The sequence below is a fragment of the Alligator sinensis genome, unplaced genomic scaffold (genome assembly GCF_000455745.1).
Source record: "Alligator sinensis unplaced genomic scaffold, ASM45574v1 scaffold1059_1, whole genome shotgun sequence".
Taxonomy (NCBI): Eukaryota; Metazoa; Chordata; order Crocodylia; family Alligatoridae; genus Alligator; species Alligator sinensis.
In genome coordinates, this window is record NW_005842103.1 from 992,846 (window position 1) to 1,012,062 (window position 19,217).

Consider the following 19,217-nt stretch of genomic DNA (forward strand, 5'->3'; position numbering starts at 1 on the left):
TGCAGGGGGGCTGCAAAGAGGCTGGAGCTGGGCTGGTCTCAGTGGGGGCAGATGGCAGGACAAGGAGCAATGGGCTCAGACTGCAGCAAGGGAAGTTGAGGTTGGATATTAGGAAAAATTTTCTCCCTAGGAGGGTGGTGAAGCCCTGGAACAGGTCACCCAGAGAGGTGGTGCAGTCTCCATCCTTGGAGGTTTTTAAGACCCGGGTGGACAAAGCCGTGGCTGGGATGATGTAGTTGGGGCTGGCCCTGGTGTGGGCAGGGGGTCAGATGAGATGTGACTCCTGAGTCCCTTCACACCCGAATTTTCTCTGATTCTATGAAAAGCGGTGGCTGAGGCTCGCCAGACTTGACACCCGTGGATCTCATTTTGCAGGCGTGATTCTGCCCTGCTGAAGTCAGTGGACTGTGCAGGTGCCATCCTGCCGTGAACTGGGTTGTAAAGAAACTCCCTGCTGAAACAGGAGGCTGCAGCTCAGTGGATGTTTGCTCTTGTGGCGTCCCGGCAGCCCAGCATATAATAACCCCGTTGCACAGATCCGCCGGGGAAAGAGCCCGCCACGGTGGTGTCCGCGCTACACCGCTGGGCCGGGGGGAGCTGGTTGTTACTCTGGTCCTGCTGCACACGGTATGGTTGTGAGTGAACGGGGTGTGGATGTGCAGCGACATGTCACTCGGTCTTAGGGTATTTCTACTCCATTTATGCTGCAGCATATGTCTGATGTAGATCTTGTTTTACAAAACCGCTGCGGGAACAGGGAGCTCAGCGTGGACAAGTTACCTGGGTATTTGCTCAGCTTCTCGGGCAGTCGGACAGCCACGTGGGGTAACTCTCCAGGCGCTGCGGATGTGGCAGTGCAGAGGCACCCATGGTGTGGGTAAGAGTATGCCGCGTGCACAGGCCGACGTATTATTCCTCTGCTGTGTTGTGTTTGCACGGCACCAGAGGAGTCAACCGGCAGCATTTAAAGATCTTGCCCTCACGAAGGAGGCAAATACTCGTCTTCAAACACGTGGCAGCCCAGTTTTCCGAACGAGTCACGTGGAGCTGGCACGGACAGCTTTGCTTTTAAAGCGGGCTGATGCTTTGCAAGTCTCTTCAGTGAAATTTGGAAGAAATCCGAAGGAGGCTGACTCATAAACTCGAGTATCTTATCTACGGAGCAAACGTATGGAAAAAAAATAGACTTAAAGTAGGAATAAAGATAAAAGAAACTGGGAAAGGCAGTTTGTGCGATAGTCTGAAGCCAGGTTTTTCTGAACACGAGTCTGAGCTGCTAAATCGGCGTCTCCCTCCGGACGGGGAGTCGACCGCAGTGCCGAGCTCTGCCTGGACAGCAGACTGCAAAAAGCACACTGATCCATTCGACATAAATGTCGATGCCCCAACATTAGCCGCGAGTGCACACGCTTTGACCGTCTACAGATTTTATGAGAACGGCAGTTTAATTCTTAATGCAGATCGCTAAGCAGATGCAGATTATATTTCATTTAAATATTTATAGAATTTGTTGAAACTTTCATCGTGCGTTAGACTTTGAACGAGGAAACTGCTGTCGTCGGCTGATAATTCCACTGCCGAGTCCAGTTAAGAGACCAGGCAGGAATTAGCTGCGGAGTTACTGCATCCGAGGAGTAATCGTCGGACGTTGCACGTGCTGCTGGGACTCCAAACGCAAATGGGCTTTGGTGGAAGGAAAACCATTTTTTTTAAAGTTGATCCTAAAAAGACTGCTTTCCAGGAACGGCTGCTGCTCTCGCTGTCTGATGCACGCTAGGCAGAGAGAGCGGGGATCCCTAAAGAAATAAGGCACGGATCAAAATAAGGGAAGAGAGCAAGGAGAGGGGTCCTGATGCTGTGGCTGGTGGTTCGGCCGTCACCGTGGAAGGAGGCTACGCCGTTCCTGGGACTCGGGCACCGCCGCGACGACCTGTAGGCCTCCTGCCCTTTACTGGACCGTGCCTAGGGCCCTGGTTGTGCCAGCGCTGGTGGGCCTGATCTCGGCGCGCGGCTAGTCCTGTTGTTTGCAGCAGAGCTATCCTTAAGCTTAAAGAGAAGCAGGCCCCAGAGTGTTTTCAGTAGAGGAGCCCGGTCCCAGACCACCGTATTTTTGCAATACAGTGCTTTTCAACCTTTTCTCATTTGTGGGCCCCGAAAAAATTTCGAATGGAGGTGCGGACCCCTTTGAATTGGAAGTGTCGGTATTCACAAACGGTTGATGGATCCTAATCATCTTTCAGGGGCCCCTTAGACATAATCTGTGGACCCCCCGGGGTCTGCAGACCACAGGTTGAAAACCACTGGTGTAAAGGAATCGGTGCCTCCAAGAGCCATCGCGGCCTGCACCTGAACCCGTTGGGCAGCTCTGTGCCATCAGGAAGGAGCAACGCTCCCCGGGGACCGAGGGTCGCGATTCTCCTCAACCCGGGTGCCGAGGCACCGAGGTACCACGAGGTCTTTTCAAAGGTGCCGGGCGCTATTAGCACTGTTAGGTGTGCAAGCACCTACACGTGATTCGTAAGCTAGACCCCGGGATCCGCAGCGTCTCTAAATCGTTCAGACCCGGTGCGGTCCTTCGCGGTGCTTTGCATTTTAAGAAATGTTAACATGAGCAAATTACCCCAATCTCTGCCGTTCAGCAGACCTGGGCGCCAAGCCTCTTGGCAGTGTCACACGTGGTATTTCACATTTGGTCAGTTTTGCTACCAAATGTTCATGAAATGAAACCCAGGATTTCACAAAGATTTTCTATGAGAGTCTCATCACTTGCCAAAATAACTTCCATTGATTTTTTTTTTTTCTCCTCCGTATCAGTAGCTCTATATAGACTTCAAACCTTTTCTGCCTTTGTTTTATATTGCTACTAAACACTGTGTGAATGGCTTTAGATCACATTTCTTGTCTGTTTGTGCATTGCACGTCTCATATCGGAGTACAATATGTGTTCTAGTTTTTTTTCTGATCTCTTAACATTTTATTCCTGGCTTTACTGTGTGCTCTACCTTATTAGTTCATAAATCTCACCTGTCTCAATCATTGTGAATTCCCCGCATCTCTGAACTGCTTGTCACCAGCTGGTTTAGTCATCTTGGAAACTGCAGCCCTGAGAGGTCAAAACCTGTTATTTCTGCCCTCGGTGTGACCAACGCGGTCCGTTTTCTATCCATAAGCCAGTGTTGATTCATTTCTGTCACAGGGTTTTATGCTGCTACCTATTACTGTGCTGAGTGAGGCTTACCACCTAAAATCGATAGCAACTTTATGGAGTTACAGGATCACAGAAAATGAGGGTTGAAGGGAGCTCGGGAGGTCACATCCAGTCCAACCCCTGCTCCAAGCAGGACCAGCCCCAACTGCATCATCCCAGCCAAGGCTTTGTCTGCCCGGGGCTTCAACACCTCCCAGGGATGGAGACTGCATCACCTCTCTGGGGAGCCTGTCCCAGTGCTTCACCATCCTCCTAGGGAGAGAGTTTTTCCTAATATCCAACCTCAACCTCCCTTGCTGCAGCTTGAGACTGCGGTGTAGCAGAGTTGCTGGAGGCTCTGGCACATCTGTTTCCAGGGTCAGAGATCTGCGTGGGACAGACCGGGTTTGGTTTGGTTTCCTCTTGGAAGGGTCTCGTGTCCAACAAGGGACACGGACAGTGCTGTGATGGCCGTGGGTGGCCAGGCCTTTTGAAAGCCTAGGCTAGGTCTCCTAGACACGGTCAGACCCTCGTTGGGTGGGTCGTTCTGTAACCGTGTGCTTTGCCTGAGCTCCCAGAGTTGCCCAGGTGCCGTGGTGGTTCGCAGACTCAAATTTGGTCTGGGCTAGCATTCCCAGAGGGTATTGCAAGCTATATAAAACAATACAGGTAGTCACAAATATGCCTCCCCGCAAGACGCTGTCAGTGGGAAAGCTCAGTCTTTTGGCTGAAAAACTAAACGTAGTGGTTAGGAAACGCCCTAGCGTAGTTGTGGGGGCCGTACTTAAAGGGCTTAATGCTCTTCCCTAGCCAACTACAGCTCCCAAGATGCACTGTGGCGGTGCATCTAGCCAAGCCTGTGTGGTGCATCATGGGAAATGTAGTGTAGCTCAAGAACCTGGCCTGCAGAGCAGGGAAGGGGCATGTGTCCCTCCAGCTACAACCCAGCCTGCGGGCACTTACCTTCTTTGTTAAAAAGCATGGAGATCTGGGGAAGAAAAGGACTAAAAGGTCTCAGTCACTTTTATCTTTTACTCTTACATACACGTGTTCGTGCTCCTTGTGTTTAGCTATGCTGTACACAAAGCTCAGCACGAGTAATTGAGAAGGAAACTCGAGACGTGGCAGGCTGCAGCAGACTTAATGCAGAACAGCTTCAGCCACCTCTCATCCCACCGAGAGACACTCACCTCCGCTCCTCAAACACTGGCTTTGCCTGGTCAGTGTTTTCTTTCCTCTGCTTCTATTAGTTTTTGATGATCCTTCAAACGTCGTTTCTGCAGAGCAGCGAGTCGCGCTATTTACTCCACCGCCCCGTGCGGCGCAGCGTAGCGTTGTGTCGGGCAGCACTGGCTTTCCGAATCAAAGCCCCCGTTTCCCTAGGAGCTGCAACAGCTAGCAATAACGATCCGTATTGCCGCACAAAACCATGCTGCTGCTCCCTGGCAATAATTTACTGTGTAAATCCATTTAATGATGAGAGTTGCCACTTCCAGCGGGCAGGGCTGAGCTCTCGAAGCAGAGTGCAGCCGGGTTGAGCGTGCGGGCTAAGAGCTCATCTCCGTTACACCGGTGTCACGCTGGAGGAGCAGCTCCACGCAGCCTTGCGCCGGTTTAACCGAGTGAAGAAAGTGATTCATTAATTATTTGGCCGTAAAACACAGTAAACAGCCAAGTGCAGGAGGGCTCAGAACGGGGCCGCTTCCTCGAGCCAGTCTTTCTGCTAATAAATCTCTCCAGGCGAAGGGTTGAGCGGTGCGATGGGTGTCCTACAGGTTAATGCCTCCATCTGTGTCTGTTTGCTGTGTATTTAAACTACAGCAAATGCTGAATGAGCCACATCTGACAAGATTGTCTGGTCCAGTGACCTGTTATCTTGGTAAGCTAGCTTCCTGGACTGGGAGAGAGGCGGAGACTGCTTGAAATGCCCCGTATAGAAACCACAGATTCATCTCGTCCTGAATAGAGGGAAACATTTTTCAGCTTTTTTTTTTCTCTCTCTCTCTTTTCTTTAAGGCCCCCCTGCTGGTATTTTTCTCCATCTCCTCGTGCACGACCCCGCTGCATGCCCTGCACAGAGGGAGAGTGCTGCCGAAAAGAGACCGCTGACGCCGTGTTAGCGAGACAGTAAGTCGCTGGGTAGTTCCTCCTTCCCCAAGCCCACGGGCCACGCTCCCGCACAGACCCCCAGTCACTAGAGCCAGGTCAAGAAGCACCAGACACACAGACAGCAATGAGAAATCTGCAGCAGAGAGCTAATCCTGCCTGTCTGTCACTGCCCGTGGAAGGGGAAACGTGCCTTTTTTAAGGACGACAGCCTCTCTGGGTCTCGAGCAGCAGCCTTGCCCCCGCGTATCGGGACTGCAGCGTGATTTTGTGGCTTGCTTGGGACCCTGCAGGTCCGAGTCGCTGCGGCTGGTTTGCTCGTAAGCATATTCAGAGCGGGGAGCTGGGTAGAAATTGGCTAGGAACATTTCCTAAAGTAAAGATGTCATTGCCTTCATTATTCTGTATATCTTGCAACTTCGCATTCACCCCGGTATCCTGCACGCCTCTTAGGGTTTTAAATGGACTTGTACTTGCCCACATAACGTGTGTTCGCTCAGTCAGAGATCTGCATCCATTGCAGCTGGGTAGTACATCGTGAGACTTCAGAGAGATGCTCTGCATTGTATAGCAGCCAGGGCTGCTCGTTTAGAGAAGGTGCAGAAGAACTGAACTTAGTAATCATTGCAGGACACAGATCTCTGCACTTTTCCACTCTGGAAAAGTGTCAACCTGGGCATTCAAAATATTTCATCGTGATGGCACCCGTGGCAGTGTCCCATTATAAGCAGCATTTCTTCTTCCAGAGCTAATGCAGGGAGGTGAATGAGCCTTGTCAGCACGTCCTCTCATCTCACTTTGCCTTAGGCATGTGCTGCAGGTCGATGACCTGCTTTGCTGGAGACTGCCACTGTCCAGGTCTTTCCCTGGGGATGGATGTATTGGGGGACGCGAAGGACGGGATCCTTTGAGGTCTGCACAGGTTTCTCTCCCCCTGCCTTGCTGCCTCTGCAAGTCTTGCTCATCCTGCCTCTGGCTTTGCTGGGGGCCATTTGATGTCCTGGGAGTGTGTACAGGTCAAGAGCAGGGACCAGAGCAGTTGGGGAAATGGGTATAGGGAGAACGTGCAGTGACCCCCTACATTTACCAGGAAAAGTAAATCCTGCTTGAGACTAGTGATCCTTCCAGCTGCAGGCAAGAGGGGGAACGTCTCCCTCCAAAGGGGATTTTCAGGCCGGCTGTGCCTGGCAGGAGCCCAGCACACACAACTGGGCAGGGTGCAGCACAAGAGGATGCAAGTCCATGACTGCCTGTATGGCCCAGCTCTGGAGACAAAGGTGCTGAGCCCCTTGCTTTGCTTGGTCAGGTCCGGGCTCAGCCCCTCCTGCCCTGGCCAGGAAGACAACTCGTGTCCATGTTTTCCAGTCTGTTTTCCTAGCCTCACTTAAAGCTCCTTTTTAGGCCATATGTGCTCTCCGGTATTTCTTTGCATTCCTTTCTTTGTTCTTTCAGTGAATGAAAAATAGCTTTAAAAGTCCTTGAAGATGCATTTCCCAGCATGAGTGCACCTGGAGTTTATCTTTCCTTCCAGGCTGGAGCGTGTTTCATCTTACTGCACAGGAAAAAAACCGGGTGGCACGGTGTCCTTTTCCTTTGGTGTTTGTTCCAGGGTTGAGATGACATGAATGTGGGGAGGGGGCCTGTGACTTGTGCTATCACAGAATCGTAGGGTGAGAGGGGACCTCCTGGGTCCCTGGATAACTACTTGCATGAATCCCATGATTCACTGCTCCTAGGACATCCTGGTTTGCTCTGCCCATCTGGGCTCTAGCACAGCTGGAAGCTCTTGTTTGGGTTACAGCAGTACAGGGAGCCCCAGCTGAAGTCAGGGTCCCCTTGCCCTGGGCACGGTACAGGCTCAGGGTCCTGCCCTCAGGGGATTAGGACGTAGGAATGAAGTGAGCAAGAATCCATTTGCAAATGGATTAGTTTTTGTTATCTGGCCAGTTGGTTTTTACAGAGTAAATAGTGAAGACTCAGGGGTGCACCTGGGAATTAGGGCTGTGTGAAATTTCTCCGGTTGTTTCGATTCGACAATGTTTTGACTAATTTCGAGCTCGAAACAGCGAGATTGAATCGAAATGAAGGGCATCAAAACAGCCTCGAAACAAAACAAGGCTACTTGAACATTTCAAAAATGTTGAAACGTTTTGAAAGTTTCGAAGCCAGCAGCGAGAGCCAGGGGAGAACCAGGGCTGCGCTCCCAGCAGCAGCAGCAGAGAGGGCAGCCCTGGCTCTCCCCATCTCCTGCTGCTGGAAGCCGATAACAGTGCAGGGGAAGGGAACTGAAGGGACGAAGACTTCAGGGTCTCACTGGGGGCAAAGGAGCCATGGAAATCAGGTGCTTATTACCCAGGCTGCACTTGCAGTTCTCGCTCTGGTTCCCCATCACCTTGCAAAGCACATCTGGTGTTTCTGTCAGCGAGGGCTGTGCCTGTCCTACTGACCACACCTTGGTGCTAGAAAGACTCGGGAGCAACAGGCGCGGATGGCCCACAGCTCCCGTGTGCACCTGCAGCCTAAAAAGCAAAGACACGCTGAACCTGGGTAGATGCTTTCAGGTCACCCTGGAGCCGTGTCCTTGAAAGCCAGCTCTGGCAGGAGAAGGAGCTGATGCCTGCCATGCAAAGGCAGGTGCTCTCCTGGGGGCAGAGAAGCCTTGAAAAGCTCCTAGGGGCTGAGCTAATAACCTGACAAATCCCAGTGGGACTTTGAAATACGTTTGCTCCCGGACAGAAGCAGTGGGGATTGGAGGCTGTTAATGTAAGTCCCCTTTATGGAGAACACTCGCTTTTCCTCTTCTGTCAGGGCCTTTGTACATGCCACGTTTTTTGCCCTTTCATGAGCTGCAATTGCATGTCTGTTTGCACGAGCAGGATTTTCAGATGCTTTAACAGTCTTTCTTGTGCATTAAAGTAAATCTCCTTGGACGTAGTTTAGTTTGCCTCACTGGGAATTAAAGCATGGCATCCATGGATTCGTTGTATGCAAACACAAAGGTACTCAAAGATGTGTAATGAGCCTTTTTGTCCACCAGATGGCTGCGACTTTTTTGTAGTTCACCCCTTCTAATTGCTTTTGTTTTCGAATGGCTTCCGCTTTTTTTTTTAATCTTGTGCGGTTTGCTGGCTTCCTGCAGCATGGGCATGGGGCACAGGGTACAGGGTGAGGGGCCCTGGGCTGGGGCGAGGGGTAGTGCTGGACCGTCCTCTCTTGCAGTGTGGGCTGGAGACCAGGCTTAATTCATTCAAAAACCTAGTGCATGTAAACACTGACACGATGCTCCAAAGCTTAATTTGTTCAAAAACCTAGTGCATGCAAACACAGATGCGACACTCCAAAATAAGTTTAAATTTTATAAACCTCTTTATTTTAATGAGGATTAAAACCCGTGGTGTGTACAGGCACCCAAGAGACCAGAATTACTTGGGAGAAACTAGATATAATATTCCTGCCGTCCTAAAGAAAAACCCTGGGTGGCAAGGGTAGTCTGTACAGATTTTAATAGTTGAGGTTTGTGGGTTGAAAGAAGCCAGGCGTTTCCATAAGAAATCCACTGTTGTGGTTGTGCCTAAAGAGTTGTAACCCCTCTGGGAAAGTGCTTTTGGGCATGAAAGTATCACAGTACATTGCCCCAAGGAGGGTTTATTCCTTTGGTTGATCCCAGTAACAACTGTGGCTTTGTCTTGCTGTCAGGAGAAAAGTCCTGGTCTGAAGCTGAGGGCTGGTTCCCCCCAGCACTGGTCCCTGGCTGTGTGCTGGCTGGGACATGATTAACCCTGCTTGCTCCACGCAGCGATTATCATGCTGCTTCCAGAGACGCTGTCTTCAGAGACGCATCATCCTGGCCCACGCGCTGGTGTCATCCCCGCTGGGATGGGAGCAGCGTCTTCTCTCCCCCCAGCAAGAGGCCGGCTGGATTAGGTGAGACCAATGTGGCCGTGTACACGCTTGCTCTGCCTACAGCAGGGTTAGCAGAGGTGACTGTGCTGCAGGCTGCCCTGACGTCCACGGGGGAAAGACAAAGCCATAGAAAAGCCACCTCCATCTGGATTTGATGCCAAGCTGTTCATGCCTGAGAGCACTAACAGATTTAAATAATTGCTGCTGTTGTCAACAAGTTCCTCCTGACTGTTCGGAAACTATTGAAGCACCCTGAGGTTTGGGGTAGCTTGCAGTTTTTTCATGTGGATATAGATTATGAACAGAAGGGTTGTGTCAAGTATATTAAATGATGAATTTAAAGGCAGAAGTTCTGTTCCTTCCATCTCCTTTGGATAGAAACATGGCTGCTGACTCCGCACCTCCTGTTACTGAGGGCCACAACTGCAGCAGGTAGCTAAATGTTAACTTCGTGCCTGCCAGCTTCACCACTTAAAACAAAATTGCTCCTAGAAACAGCTGCTGCCTTGCTGCTACCTGCTCCAGAGAGACATCAGCGCTTTGTTTGATGACTTAATCCATACATTATTCTATTAGGGCCTATTTCTGGCTTCAAATATAGATGTGAAATGATGCACTAAAAAAAATAGAGCATTAGACTGCAGTTGATTTTCTTGCATTGAAAAAGTGCCTGTTGAATCCAGATGGCTCCCATTGCTGGCTTGTCTTGGACCTCTGTCCCTAGCCCTGCTAGATGCTGATGCTGCTCCCAGCCTGGTTCTGGACAGCACGCCCCAGGGCAGTGACGCGAGTGGGGTGATGATGGTGAAGAAGGATACGCTGGCACTAGAGTTATTAAAAACAGTTTCAAATTTCCTTGCAAAATTTGGTCCTGGCTGTTGTGTGTTTGGAGGAATCCATAGCAAAGGCTCTGCCTGCCTCGTTTGCCACAAGTCACGTGGTTAGAGTGAATACAAACCAAACACAACACCTGTGCTAACCACCGTGGCTAAGGACAGAGGTTACACAACAACCGGTATAAGTGATTGGAAACCGGTTCAGATCTGTAACACAACAGAAGTTCAGTGCACATAAACCGCTTTCGAAATGGCCGAAACCAGTTTTGGATAAACCTGGATGGATGTAGTGTCAGACTGAAGTGATTTAGGTTAAATCAGTTTATTGCACTTTGTCCCAGATCCGCTGCAGATCCAAGCTGTCTGCTCCAGCAGTGCAGGGAGGTGGGCTGTAGCGTCTGCCCAGGCCAGGCCTGCGTCTGCATTCAGGAGTCGGAAGTGGATGTCTGTTCACTTACTTACTGGTTCAATCTATGCAGTTTAAACTAACCTGCGAAGATTGAATCCACTCAGCCTCCGGCCTGGGCTCGCAGCAAGAGCTGGTTGAGGACCACCTTCGGAAACACTTGTGGGGACTCTTCACAGGGAAGGCCTCGAAGGACAGACTGCAGCTTCCCCCTGTGCATTTGCTGGCTCACTTCAGTCTCGTCCTGCAAAACCCTTCTCTTCTGAACCCAGGAAAGACCGTGTCGCGTGGGTGCCTGCCCCCGCTGGAAGTCACCACCGTTCTGTAACTGATCTCCGAGTTGCCGGCTGGGACCACCGGAAAATAGTGGGAGTTTTCCTCTGGCCTTTCCCAAGCCAGTGAGGAAGGGTGGGTTGCTATCGGGTGGACTCAGTCAACTGCGGTGAATAGAGATATTGCCCAGTTGTGAACAGCTCGTTCCTGTTCTCCGTGCGACTTGCCTCGGGCTCTCTCTGTACCAGGTTTTGCATGCTGTTAGCATGTCGATGCGTGTTATCTGCTGCCTTGCAGCTGCAGCATGGCATCAAGTTTGGCGTGTTGTCCTGACTCCTGGTGACAGAAAAGCATGGTTTCCAGGCAAAATAGAAGTGAATTAGTAATAGCAAGGCATGTAACCCAGTCTCTTTAGATGGTTTGACCGCGGATGTATTACAGCTGACGAGAGCACCACCTGTGCGTGACGCTGGACAGAACGAAGAGGGAGTGAAGGCCTGTGTGTTACGCGGGCTTGATTTTGAGTCGGCAGCGTGCTCAGCCTTTCCCAGATCGGGGCTCAATTCCTGAAGCAACGAGTTGGAAGTGTCACTGGACATCTCCCAGGCGGACGCCGGCGCCTGGCCCAGCGCCTGGACGTTGGAGAGGGATGTCTGACTGCGGGCTTTGCTCTCTTCGGAGCCGTTTGCCTGGCAGCGAGCATGGACCTGCTGTCCCTCACTTGCTCCCTCCTTCAGAGCCTGTCTGCCCTGAGAGCTCGTCCTCGTGTGGAGAGCCCTTGCTGGCCTGCCTTGTCCCTTTGGCAGAGGATTAGGGTGTTTTGCACTCAAGTGGTTGGCGAGCTAGTCAGAAAAGCTCATGCATTTCATAGTCGCCCTCTCACTTCTTCTGCAGAAATCTCTCCTGCAAGGAGGGCAGCGCGCCGCCGAGGAGGTTCACAATGCTAGCAGCACCGTGATTTATGAAGTTATTATTTCCTAGAAAAGATGGATGGTCCTATTGATGGAAGGCCTGTCCCGTGACAAGGGTGGAGCAAACTTTTTTAGTGGAAACCATTTTTTTTTTTGGTGTTTACTGAATTGTTTCTATCGAGGTGTAAAAATAAACCGCACCAGGAAAGTTCCAGCAGGTCGAAACGTTTCACGGCGACGTATTTGAAACGCGGCGTTTTACCTTTCCAATTCAAAACGAGTCTTTTGTTTCAAAACTTCCTTTGATAGCATTTAAAATGAGTGTTGCAGTGTGACAGGTGAGCTAAGAGCTCCCGGGGCGCGGTGCGAGTCCAGACCGTCGCGGTTACCGCAGACTGGAAGCTCGACCGGTCGTTTAAGCACTGAATTAAACTGGTCCTTTTCCTACAGGTGCTATGATAAGTGTTGTTCTAGTGATGGCCAAAACTGAAGTTTTCATCCCAAATCTGATATCTGCCATACTTAATTCCAGCCAGCGCTCTGTACTTTAATGCATTTAATTAACTGAGTTGCTTAATTTACTAGTAGCTACCTGCAGTGAAATATAAAGATTCAGTTAATATGTTTTTACCCTTGCCTTTGGGGCAGCAATTAGATTAAATAATGTGTTTAATTTCAAATGCTTTTGAAAATAAAATAACATTTAAGAAAATACACCGTAAAATGAGATTTCTGTAAGCCCCTTATCATCCCCTCTCAAGGCATCGCTTCGCCTCTTATCCAGCTGCAGAGGTTCAGATGCGACCAGACAAAGGGGATCCTAAGTGGCTGCGACTTGCATTACGGGGTTTGCTTTTAAATATTGTTCAGACACTTCTGGACGGTTGCACTTCCGCTGCCGCTAGCAGACTTGCTTGTGCACCACGGCAAGCAGGATCAGAATCAGACCCCTGATATTTATCCTCAAGAGCTCAACCCCTGTTTGCCCGGCAAGTCCCAGAGCAGTACGTCGGTTGAGGTGGAGTCCGTTCTGCTGAGTCCCCATCAAGTAGCAGCTTTCCCTGTGAACAACCCCACCCAAATCGGCATCAGCTCAGCACAGCATCGCTAATCCTGACTTTTACCACCGCTATCCATCCTTACCAGCCTTCAAAACCATACAGACGCAAGGTACACCTCAATCCAGCAGGCCCTGGTGTCTATTGGACTGGTGGGAGTTGGGAAACAGCTGTCTTGAGTGTAATTTTGTCTCAAGATGTGATGCTGAAGGGTATAAAGTTAATAAAATCTTTTAATAAAAGCAGCAACATATTAGAGAGAATGGAAGCAGACTGCACAAGGCAGAATAATTTAATTTATTGCCCGCTACCTGTGTTCATTTAGTAATCTGCACTTATCCTCAAATAAATGCATCGCCCTAATTTCCTAACATTTTCATCACAACCTAGAGTGGGTATAAATATATCTTATTAAATAATAGTTATTGTAATCATCCAGCAGGATGCTGCTTCATTTCTGCTGTAGGAAAAGGCTTTGAGAACAAAGCAAGAAACGTATTTGAAAAAGGAGCTTGTTTCCTATCAGCCATCTTAACCGATTGCTCAGGCCTGCTCTGCTTTGTAGAGAAACGCTCTTCAAATTCAACGTGCGGATGGTCTGGAAGGAGCGGAGAGCTGGGGAAGAGACTGTCCTGCAAGGGAAGGTCATCCAATACGCAGGGTCCCATTCGGCTCTTCCGCCTGTGACTGGGGTCATACCGAGCGATATCAATGTGCCGCATTCAGGATCACTGGTGAAAGGCCGTGGACTTTGCGTTGACTCACCAACAGGAGCTACAAGGTCGTTAGTATTCTGCCTCGGTCGTCTCTCCAAAGTGCACCCTCCTCCTCCTCCTCGGCTCAGCAAGGCCGTCAGCGCAGAGCCGTCCAGCACTGAAAAGGTCACAGCCAGGGAGCACGGGGTTGCTCCCGCCCTCTCTCTCGGCTCGATTGTAGGGATGGAGATCGTGACTGGGGATCACGTAGGGGGTTGGGGGACAGGACTGGTGAGGAGAGGCTGAGGGACCTGGGCTGATTGAGTCTGGAGAAGGGAAGACCGAGGGGGACTGAATAGCAGCCTTCACCTCCCTGCCGGGGGGCTGCACAGAGGATGGAGCTGGGCTGTTCTCAGTGGGGGCAGATGATGAACAAGGAGCAATGGGCTCCACCTGCAGCAAGAGAAACAGGTTGGATATTAGGAAAAACTTCTCATTAGGAGGGTAGCAAAGTGGAGCAGGTCACCCAGAGAGGCGGTGGAGTCTCCATCCTTGGAGGTTTTGAAGACCGGGGTAGACAAAGCCTTGGCCGGGATGATGCAGTTGGGGCTGGTCCTGCTTGGAGCAGGGGGCTGGACTGGATGTGACCTCCTGAGCTCCCTCCCACCCTCCTTGTCTGTGATTCTACGAAAAGAGGTGGCTGGGGCTCGCCATCTCGACACCCGTGGATCTCATTTTGCAGCCGTGATTCTGCGCTGGTGAAGTCGGCGGGCTGTGCAGGTGCCATCCTGAAACAACTGCACACCTGCCTGGGTGGGACAGGATTGCTCTCCTGCAAGTTTGGGGCCAGCAGGCCTGTAGCAGGTACAGGAAGATCTGGGTGAAGCTGTGTCTGTTAAAGATGAAACGTCGCTGGCTTAGGGAAGGGAGCAAATAGCTGCTGCAGACGCTGCCTGAATAGCAGCAGCTCGTTTGCACGAATGGGTCTGTCCTCGAGAGCACGCACGCTGCTCCCGGTGACTTCAGCAGAAGATGCATGCAAGCACCCCGGGGGCTCCTCGCTTATGGCTGCGCTTGCAGCGTTAGATGAAGGCATCAACGCGGCTGGGTTTTGAGGTCAGCGATGAGTTTCTGACTGTGGTTGTTCCTGGAGGGACCAGACAGGCGGCCAGTGGAGGAAGTTTCCTGCAGCCTTGCACAAATAATAGTTGATTTATGGCACAGTCATGAGCGTTCACATCCTTTGTAAATCAGAGCTGGGTAACTGCAGATGACAGTCTTGCCGTGCAGAGACGTGACGTTGTGAAGCTTGCTGCAGCCTGTGCTGGTGGGCGCCACAGGTTGCTGCGCTGTAAGCACAGAGAGCGCCTTTTCTCAGGTTTCTGTGTGCTGCCTTTTCGTTTCATTTAGGCTCAGCTTTTCTCTTCCTGTAAGGCCAACTCTGATTAAAGCTGATTTGTAACAAAAAAACTCTCATTCCACCATACATAACCCGTTCTAAATTAGCTACCGTGGAAGCTAGTTAATTCATCACTCCAAGGCGATGGGTAATAATGACTTATTATCCAGGGGTGATAATTATCAGCAGTTAGCCTTTTGCAACTTTCTGTAAGATGTATTTTGCATATCTTATTGAGCATGGGAAAGAATTATTTTTTGGCACTTTATAATACAAAAATGCTGCGTGTGGAGTGTGCACGCTCCGGTGTGCTCGGTGCAAACTGTGATTATACCGCTGCATTTTACAATGTCGTACTACAAAAACTCAGAGTTCCTGCTACGTTCTTACATGATTATGGGGGAGTAAAATAATCAGTCAAAATTTTTGCCTTGCTCTCGCACGTGCACTTATCACCATTGTCATCCAGAATCCAGTATTTGCCATGCTTAAAAATACATACCAAAATAGAAGATTATTCTGCAGAATGGAAAGGTTCCTCATCTTACAAGGATCCTGGTTTTCTCTGATTTAAAAAAATCCCCAGTTACTTTTTTATTAAAAAAAAAAAACAAAAAACAAAACCCCAAATCCACATTTTTCCGTGATTTAAATGAAACACTACTAATATATAGATGCATATATAGTGGTGTTTCATTTTAATCATGGAAAAATGGGGATTTAGGATTACATTTTTTAAGCCAAAAATTGGGGATTTTTTTTTTTAAATCGGAGAAAACCAGGATCCCTGCGAGTCATCTCTGTCTTGTTGGGCCAAGGAAAGCTGGAGAGAAGCCAGCGTTTTGGGAGCATCAGCTGGTGGGAGAGGTGCTCCAGACAGCATCCTTCACTGCCTTTTCAGCTTCCTAATTACCAGGAGCAAATTCCCTGGTTGTTTAGCACGGGCGCTTACCTTTCCAAATGAGTAAGTACCTTTTAACACAGGATGAATTATCCCGAGCGTTTTGTTTACAAATCAGTGGTCCTCTGGCAGTGATTCAGTGAACCAGCTACCATGACCATAGTGACAGCTTATCCCAGTGACTAATAAACCAGTTTCCCAGTGACAAATTAACCAAGTGTAGCCAAACACTAACTTGGGTCCTCTTCAAGATGCCTTTACGTGGCCAGAGAGAGGGATTGAGGCTAAATTTGTAAATGCGTCTCTCTCTTTGGGCTTGCGAGATGAGAGAGGAGAGCGTGGCGTTTCAGTGCCGTAGATTATTTCATGTGCCTCGTGTCTGCGTCTTGCTTCCGTGTTGCTTTAAATCTGTCTCGATGCAGACGTCTGTCTGCAGGTGTGTCTGCGCTGCAGCAGCGGAGACTTCCGGCGCTCTCGTGAGAATCAGCCCTGCCTCTCCCTCCCCCTGAAGTGGAGGTGTTGGGGTGTCCCCGTGGCTCCCTCCCCACCTCATGTCCAGGGTTGATGCTCAGGGACCTGGACCAGGTGGGCATGCGCTGTTCTTTCCACGGTTTGAGTCTGTACCCCGTGTCCGTTATCATTTCCCGCACCATTGAGCCTTAGTCAACCTCTCGACCACCACGTGCATTAGTGCAGCGCACACCGTTGGCTGAATGGCGAGAAGACGATAGCAGAAGGGTTTCATCCAAAATCATTGCACAAAAAGCATGCGCAGAAAGAGGTTCGGAGCAGGATTGTGACCGGAGCAGAGACGGAGGCGCCTCCTGCAGCCGTTTGCCTTCTGGACCACATTTTTGCGCACATTCGTCAGCGCTTTGCCTCAAGTGCAGCCAGTGATTTATCCTGCTCTAGTCCTGATTCACGATTACTGTCTGCAGGAGTGAGATGAGTACAAATGGTAAAAGGCATCCGGTGCCATCAAAAATACCTGCTCTGCTCTGCAATCTGTATATCTTTTGATATATTGTAGAGCTGATCATTGATATCAACCACTGTCTAGAAGAGAGCTGCATTTCACCCTACAGACACCTTATTGTTTTAGCAGGTATAAGGACAATTCTTACCCTGGTTTTCTATAAAATGGAAACATTTTATAGGTATGAGATATCATTTTTGTGTTGGGAAGGCAGAACGGAGACCCAAATGGGTGCTACTTTTTTCAAACCAGGGCAAGTTTTTAACATTACCCACAAAACTGCACATTTAATTTTGCAAAACTACAGTTACACATTTAATTTTGACAAGAACTGTCCACGCGGCTAAGTGAATAATGTGCAATATGTAGCCTTTGCATCTGCAGTTTCCTGATGCATGTGTGCTGTCACCAAAATACTGCATTACATTTGGGTGTTCAATAATGTATCTAAGTTTAAAAATATCTGTCCTGTGATGTATTCACAGTTCATAGATAAATTCTTCAGTACATGCCCTGTATTAGTCTGCATTTCCAGGTGGGAGCAGGGGGATCCAGAGGGGTGCTCTTACACCTCCCTTTCTGTCCGGCTGCACCCCAACTTTCAACCCAAGTGCCTGGGAGGGGCCGTGCTGAGGGAGCGCGTTGACTTCACGGCTAATTATCCTCTCCCTGATTCCTGTTAATCTCTCTGCACTCCACAGGTGTTGCCGCCCCTCTCTCCTTTGTAAAGGTCTTCATGTTTCACTATTCAAACTGTCTTTTCTTCTCCGATCTTGATGCCCATTAGCCATTCCTGGTGATGTTTCTCTTCTCATTTACAGGCCTGCAGGGCTTTTACCTCTAGCAAAAAACCTTAACTCAGGCTGGGTAGTATTACCCGGGGTGTAGAAATGACTGGCAGGAGAGTGTTGGAGGCGCTGTCAAGACGTTCAGGAAGGCGAGATTTTGTTTTATGAATCCAAGTAAGAGATGCACATTTAACTGCAATGACGGCAGGACTAATGAGACAATATTCTTGGACTATTTTTTTGCCCAGTGCACTGTTTTTTAAACTTTATATATAGTCTAGAAAATGAGCGCATGCTCCAATAGTTATATTTGTTTTCTGCTTTGATCTTAAACTGAATAATATAGTGATAGGTCTCTAGCACTTAGTAAAACTCCTCATTTCTCTTTAAAAGGAGACAAATATGTTCTGGGTTATATGTGATGATGTTCCACACCAGCTGCGCCCCCCTTTCAAAGTCCTAGCTCCATGGTGGACAAGTCCCTCAGTTGCAAGGGGTAGTTTCCAGTATATCCCATGGATTAATCTGGCTGAGTCGTTGCTTTTCCAAAGTTTGAATCTCTGGGTAAGTTTTATTTTGCTCTACCTCCCAGAAAGTCCTTAGATAAGCAGACAGATTTGACTGATCGAGCTCAATGTAGTCCTTATTGTCACCCTGCTCAGTCAGGGTCCTATAGGCAGTCCCAGTATCGCGTTTAGTAGGATTGGTAGCTTCTGCACGAACGGCAGCAAGTCTGCAAGGTAACATTGCAGTAGATCTGCACTTTGAACAAGCAGGTAATGGAAAAATACGAGGACGGCTGTGTTAATAGTCCACGTAAGCAGGGACCATGGTTCAACCTTGTGTCTAACACAGGCGAGAAGATTTCACCCACAGTGATTCCTCCGCTAAGCCAAGTGACTCACAGATCTAAATAAGGAGCATGCATGCCCCTTGCCTGTTCAGATACTTACCATCAGTGCGAAGAGCCAAGTTTTATTATATACTGTAGCTTTGGAGCTGTTTTATTTTGTGTATCATGCTGTGAGCAACCAAGCCAAGTTGTTGACAGTCTTAATGTGTTTTGGAGCAGATGCATTTCCTGAGGCATAATGATATCTGCCTTTTCCTTTAGCAAAGACACCAACACTCCTGCTTTTGGCAGAGCTGGTTAGCCCCTCTCTTCCAGGTTGTTAGTTTTAACTTACGCGTGGTTATGAGCATAAAAGAGACCTCCTGAGACTTCCCAAGTGCCTTCAGTTTGCAGTGGGAAATAGCTCCTGATTAGCTCAAGTGAGTGAAAAGATGTATGGTTTTTAAAGAACCTGCAGCTTGATCCAGCACAAGCCGACAGTACGTGCAAGAGCTGGTTCAGGTGATAACGTTTCCAAAAGTTTATTCTTTTAGGAGCCCGCGGCTTGCTTCCTCTTCCCCGAGCTTCCTCTACTTAGGACTGATCAAGTGTACCGAGAGTGCAGGAGCTGCTACCGCAAGATGCATTAGGGGAACAATTAGGATGCCAACATTCACGGGTGCTTTTTAGCTGAGGGATGTCTTGGGCTAGAAAAATGTGGCTGTTGGCTTTGGGCCCACATCTGCATCGCAGGCTGGCTGCGTATCCTTCTGGGCTGCCTGCTAAACCAGAATCAGCATGGCTGTGTTAGTGTGGTGCTTTTAGCATGCCAATTAGCTTGACCTTGTGCTAATTAGCCTGGTTGAAGCAGGAGCTGCTGAAGGTCTCATGAGAGATGCTTTCCTGGCGACACTTCCAGGCCAGTTTTGCAGACTCAGGAACTTGC

At 49.4% G+C, this 19,217-nt stretch overlaps 1 protein-coding gene across 6 annotated transcripts in view; it reads left to right on the top strand.

The window, feature by feature from the left end:
* The window catches only part of HTR2C (5-hydroxytryptamine receptor 2C), a 391,327-nt gene that overhangs the window by 272,572 nt on the left and 99,538 nt on the right, over nt 1-19,217 (top strand). For 5 of the 6 annotated variants that reach the window (XM_025205085.1, XM_025205083.1, XM_025205084.1 and 2 more), the window contains one exon: nt 5,204-5,314. The exons of the other annotated variant lie outside the window; for it this stretch is intronic. The gene's annotated coding sequence lies outside the window, so the exon portion shown is untranslated. The remainder of the gene's footprint in view (nt 1-5,203; nt 5,315-19,217) is intronic. 6 annotated transcript variants of the gene reach the window in all.